The 6,000-nt window shown below is 34.3% G+C and overlaps 1 protein-coding gene across 10 annotated transcripts in view; it reads right to left on the bottom strand.

The window, feature by feature from the left end:
* LOC149658732 (glutamate receptor ionotropic, delta-2-like) overlaps positions 1 to 3,074 on the bottom strand; it is a 34,054-nt gene extending 30,980 nt beyond the window's left edge. Inside the window, exons 1-4 of one of the 10 annotated variants that reach the window (XR_016369905.1) lie at positions 2,461 to 3,074; positions 2,172 to 2,354; positions 2,038 to 2,096; positions 1,490 to 1,983 (exon numbers count right to left, since the gene is read on the bottom strand). The gene's annotated coding sequence lies outside the window, so the exon portion shown is untranslated. Of the gene's footprint in view, positions 1 to 1,489; positions 2,355 to 2,460 lie in introns of those variants that run through there. The other 9 variants (XR_016369903.1, XR_016369898.1, XR_016369896.1 and 6 more) reach the window with 9 other exon arrangements.
* Positions 3,075 to 6,000: the final 2,926 nt, after the last annotated feature.

Consider the following 6,000-nt stretch of genomic DNA (forward strand, 5'->3'; position numbering starts at 1 on the left):
TATGGACTTGAAATGGGTGTCAATATCGACTAGAAATGGGTGTCAATATCGACTTGAAATGGGTGTCAATATCGACTTGAAATGCGTGTAAATATGGACTTGAAATGGGTGTAAATATCGACTTGAAATGGGTGTAAATATCGACTTGAAATGGGTGTAAATATCGACTTGAAATGGGTGTAAATATCGACTTGAAATGGGTGTAAATATCGACTTGAAATGGGTGTAAATATCGACTTGAAATGGGTGTAAATATCGACTTGTAATGGGTGTAAATATCGACTTGACATGGGTGTAAATATCGACTTGAAATGGGTGTAAATATCGATTTGAAATGGGTGTAAATATCGACTTGAAATGGGTGTAAATATCGACTTGAAATGGGGGTAAATATGGACTTGAAATGGGGGTAAATATGGACTTGAAATGGGTGTAAATATCAACTTGATATGGGTGTAAATATCGACTTGAAATGGGTGTAAATATCGACTTGAAATGGGGGTAAATATCGACTTGAAATGGGTGTAAATATCAACTTTAATTAATAATATAATAATAATCCTCATTTAATTGTAAAGATTAAAATGGAAAATTGAGACTGGGTGAAAGATAAATTTAGTTTTAATTTTAATTAAATAAGGTATCCATGAATTGAACCAAAAAAATCGTGTTTTGGGTTAGTTTCACCTTAATTTTATTTAAGTTTAAAGGTTTATCTCGATTAAGTTCAATTTAATTTAAAGGTATATCTCGATTAAGTTCAATTTAATTTAAAGGTATATCTCGATTAAGTTCAATTTAATTTAAAGGTATATCTCGATTAAGTTCAATTTAATTTAAAGGTATATCTCGATTAAGTTCAATTTAATTTAAAGGTATATCTCGATTAAGTTCAATTTAATTTAAAGGTATATCTCGATTAAGTTCAATTTAATTTAAAGGTATATCTCGATTAAGTTCAATTTAATTTAAAGGTATATCTCGATTAAGTTCAATTTAATTTAAAGGTATATCTCGATTAAGTTCAATTTAATTTAAAGGTATATCTCGATTAAGTTCAATTTAATTTAAAGGTATATCTCGATTAAGTTCAATTTAATTTAAAGGTATATCTCGATTAAGTTCAATTTAATTTAAAGGTATATCTCGATTAAGTTTAATTTAAAGGTATATCTCGATTAAGTTTAATTTAAAGGTATATCTCGATTAAGTTTAATTTAAAGGTATATCTCGATTAAGTTTGATTTGAAGGTATATCTCGATTAAGTTTGATTTGAAGGTATATCTCGATTAAGTTTGATTTGAAGGTATATCTCGATTAAGTTCAATTTAAAGGTTTAATCTTGATTAAGTTTAATTTGAAGGTATATCTCAATTAAGTTCAATTTAAAGGTTTAATCTTGATTAAGTTTAATTTAAAGGTTTTAGGCTTAATTGAGTTGAAATTAATGATGGATTATGGTTTGGCAATATTGATTTAGCTTATAAATTGAGCTTGTTTAGATGAGTTTTTAATTAGTTCCAACACATAGCCCCGTGATAAATTTGCGGTAACGTGAAGATTAACAATAAAATATGTTGTACCGGGGAGCCCGTTACAACGGATCACTACAAAGGTTACAATGTTAATGAATGATGTGATTCCATAGTTTCGCTTAAATACCAGTAATTAAATCAAATACCTAAACAATTCATAGCAATTCTGACATATAAACAAACAGCAATGAGGACTGTGGAAATAGCGAACGTAACCCTCTGTTTCCCACATGGTTACGTTGACTAATTAAATTACGTAAAGACAATGTTCTCCTGGATTAACCAGCACCACTGTTACTTATATTTCTGAATTAAACAATCCTCTCTTGGTAACAAACAATTTATAAAACGAAATATCATATACGGACTGTTGCAACAGGAAAAAATTGTTTTAACGAATCATGTCGTCCTCTACATTGGTTGAGTTTCAGGAATTATACCACACACCTTCTGAATTAGTAGCATTTTAGTGAGATTAACAAATACTAAAACCCTGTATACCTCAAAGGAATGTTGAATTAACTGCTATAGAAACAGTTATTGTAACGGTTGCGGAGCTTCTGAAATTTTAATAATACTTCTAAAATAAAATAAAGATAAGTCCTTCAAGTAGCAGCTCTTTTTCTACAACATACTGTTACTATCCTAAAGAGTAAAGATCAAGAAGCATCACTATTATTAAAATTATCCAAGTCTGTAAACCAAAAACGTTGCAACATAACCTTCAGCTTAAAAACGTGACGAGAGCGTAAGCCAAACTAGACGACACTGGAGGCTCGGAAGCTGGCTAAGTGTAACTGGGTTCTCCCGAGTCCCGACTCCGAGAATCCCGAATATATACAAATACAATACATAAGCAACCTAAGCCTTGGTCTTAAATAACATCCAAAAACCAATATCTTATAATATAATGAAATCAATTACCTTTAGTTTTATACCTGGATTGCTTTATTAAACAAAATTTCGACCTGATAGCAAAGTGTTTCTTAGCAAGAGTGTTACAGAAAATTTATAAAATGAAATAAATATTTTAAGCCGGTAAAATACTAAACAAGCGTCGACTGCTCAAAAACAAGTTAAACCATGGAGCCTGTATCTCTTTAAGATTCAGGCTCCATGGTTCAACTTCCACAGAATGAATCAAACTGAAAATGTCAACTTAACTTGTTATTAGGCACAAAGCTAGGCCCTCCCTTGTTCTCAATATGCTTGATAATTGAAGAAATGGGTATCAGCGCGCTAACAGGTTAACCTGACGTTTAACTCAAGAGCTGTATTTCCGTAATTAACTAAAATTAACATACTTAGACTTAATTGTTTCTGATAATACTAGCGGATCGCACACCCTGAATACTTAATTGTTAAATTAAGAGTATTCCGAAAAGTAACTTCGCTCTAGTTTTTCGGTTAGTGGTGGCTAAATATCACGAAAAACCCCATGTTAATCTCCATAGGAAAATTGGCAAAAGCATGTGAATTTTGCTTTAACGTTACAAAAGAGTATCAAGTCATATCTACAAGGGCCTACCGGCCCTGTAGAATAATTATATTATTTTTTATAGAAACTTTCAAAACAGTTTTGAGTTTAGAAATGTTTAAAGCCTCACCAGATAGAATTTATAAATTGCCGTATTCTTGACAATGTAAATGGGCAAATCGGGGTATCTTAGAATATCTTCTTGGGTTTCGATAAAGATGTTTTTCGGTGGATGTGTTAGCTTCGAAAGTATGTTCCCAGAAACACACTGGGTAATGATGTAACATGATATAACGAAACACCACACTGCGAATTTTAGACAATCGTATTCCGAAAGATTGGGATCCCCTACAATAAATTAGCATTTTAGCAAGAATGGCCGCAGCATCGGTATAGTCACTAATGGATTTATGTACTAAGAACGTGGGATCATAGCTTTAGCCTCTGGTACCATCCGCGCATACTTTATTGAGATACTTCGTCTACTTATATTTTGACTCCACCCACAAATTTTGGATGTAGCGGCTTCTAGTGATCGAAAATGTCATTCTTATCTCTATTTTCGTTGTTAAATATTTTTTGCCGAAATTGCGCCAGTGGTAAAAAGCAAATTGGACAACAATGCGATGGCAATTCGGTCCATTTTCCCGGGGCCCGTACCTCTTGGGGGCCCGGCCGGGTCTCGACCTTTGTTAACTCTTTTGTGGATAATGGTTGTGAAAATTCTGAGAGAGCGGTAGCTCTCTTAGATAAGACTTCATACTGCTCTTAATGTATTATAAATATAGAACTTAAAAAATGTTTTCTTCAAGTGAGGTTAAAGGAACTGTAAAGTAGTCAGCGGACCGTTGAATATGTTTTTAAAAAGGCATCCGACCCCTCCCCGTCAATCATTGACGTTAACGGCTGATGTAAAACGCGTCAAAGAGGGATTATTTCGTGATTGTAAAGCGGTTCCTCACATCAGGTTAATTTCTCTTGTGATTGGTTGTGAGCCGCCCCGCACCGGCGTTTCCCCAGTCCCCACATCAGTCTGAAGCCCCCTCTGAGGTTTGTCAGAACCAGTGTTCGTACCAGTAGCAAAGGAGCTGTGATTGGCCCAATTTAGGCCTGTGCGAGTCCAGTTTTTTGGGGTTCGAGTCGAGTCTCGAGTCCTTAAAAAAGCTCTTATAGAATCTCGAGTCGAGTCTTTTAATTTGTATCGAGTCCTTAAGTTCAAGTCCAGTGTCGAGTCCCACTCTAGTCCTATTAAATTAATTCTATTAATACTAACTTTAATTTAATTTAATTTACTTTCTTTAATTTTACATAATTAATAATACAAGAATTATAATAAATTAATTTCTAATAAGGATAAATGTTTCTAACAAAGTATAAATCTCACGACGAAAAACAATAATTTTAACTTTTGGTTTTGGTTTGCTTAACTCCTTTTGCTGAAGTCAAATTTTTGTCCAATCTGTTCTAAATTTTAAATCGATTAAACCCCACTAGATGCGGCGCTCTACTTAAAATTCCGGGTCACCGAGTAAATATTTTTGGACTTGATAAGGCGTCAAGTCTCGGTTCGAGTCCTCCTCGAGTCCAATAGTGAAGATTTTTAAGGACTCGAAATAATTTAAGTCCTAAAATTTCGATCGAGTACTCGCCTTCATTCGAGTACTCGCACAGGCCAGGCCCAATTTTATCACCTGCAGGATAAGGCTCAATAACACAGAAATAGGAAAATGCATTAACACTGTTTTCTCCGGAGGGGGGGGGGGCTGTGACGTCAATAACGACTTTCTCCAAATAAAAATTCAACGGTCCGCTGACCTTTTTACAGACCCTTTAAACAGTAAAAGTTCAAAAAGAGAATGAAGAGTAACACTAATGAAATCTAAGAATATTGTTAAGGTGTAACGAGATGACACCAGCCGAGTTGTGAATGGAACCTTTATAACGCTTGAATAATTCATTGCTTCAATTTTAACACATGCAGTTGGTTATCAATTAATTGCAATAGTTGCATATTCAGGTAAATAAGTGGGTAGATAGTCTTTCTCTCTGCTCGGAGAGGTAAAATTTTGGTTTCCCAACTTGTTTCAGTTGCAATTAGCTCAATTTAATCATGAGTGAATCATATACTAGCTCCCTATAAGTTACTCAGCCACACTGGCCTAATGTATCCAGCGTTTTCTTCCCGCCAAAAAAGTGTTACCTATATGCGAACTACAGTGAGAGAAAATAACACTTCTCTCGGCGCTTACGTATTTCCGGTAAAAAAAACCGGAAAAGGAGATCAACCAATGAAGCTTTGAACTGAAAGCTAGTTAGTATAAGCATTCGACGTTTTAGAAATGTTGTGATTGTTTGCGATCGGTTCAGAGTCGTATTTTATCTTTGAAATTATTTTAATGGGTTAGGGTTGGCGCAATAGGAAGTTTTATTTTTTTCGCATTAAAATGGCAGAATTTTGGATATTTTTTGACAAAGCCCAAATGATAGAAACTCATTTAAATTCAGACTTCAGAGCGTTGCCTACGGAATAAAATATTTTATTCCGTAGGCAACATTCAGAGGCAGGAACTATTTATGGTGAGAGAACCAAACTTTATCAAAAAATAAGAGCTAAACAACAACTTAATAGCCATCTCGAAAACCTTACTAAACTTTTTAATAATGCGTCTAAAGAACTAATAGAAAAACTTAAAGAAAGGCCCAACCCATTTTTAACGAAGCCTGTTGTGAAACCAAAATTATTTTTCAATAAGCAAAAGAATGAACGTGACGCAAAGAAGTCAAACCTCCAAAACCGTTAATACCATTTGGAACTATCGTCACTTTCAAGTTCTCGATATATTAATTTCAAAGCCCTAAAAGAGGGCGCCGTCTACTATCACTTTCACCCGCCTCCCCTCCTCTCGACTACTATTCGGAAGAAAATGCTGGATACATTAGGCCAGTATGACTGAGTAACTTATAGGGAGCTAATATATGATTCACTC

The sequence above is a fragment of the Phalangium opilio genome, unplaced genomic scaffold, assembly GCF_054372755.1.
Source record: "Phalangium opilio isolate 3A_F unplaced genomic scaffold, DU_Popi_V2 ptg000075l_1, whole genome shotgun sequence".
NCBI lineage: Eukaryota > Metazoa > Arthropoda > Arachnida > Opiliones > Phalangiidae > Phalangium > Phalangium opilio.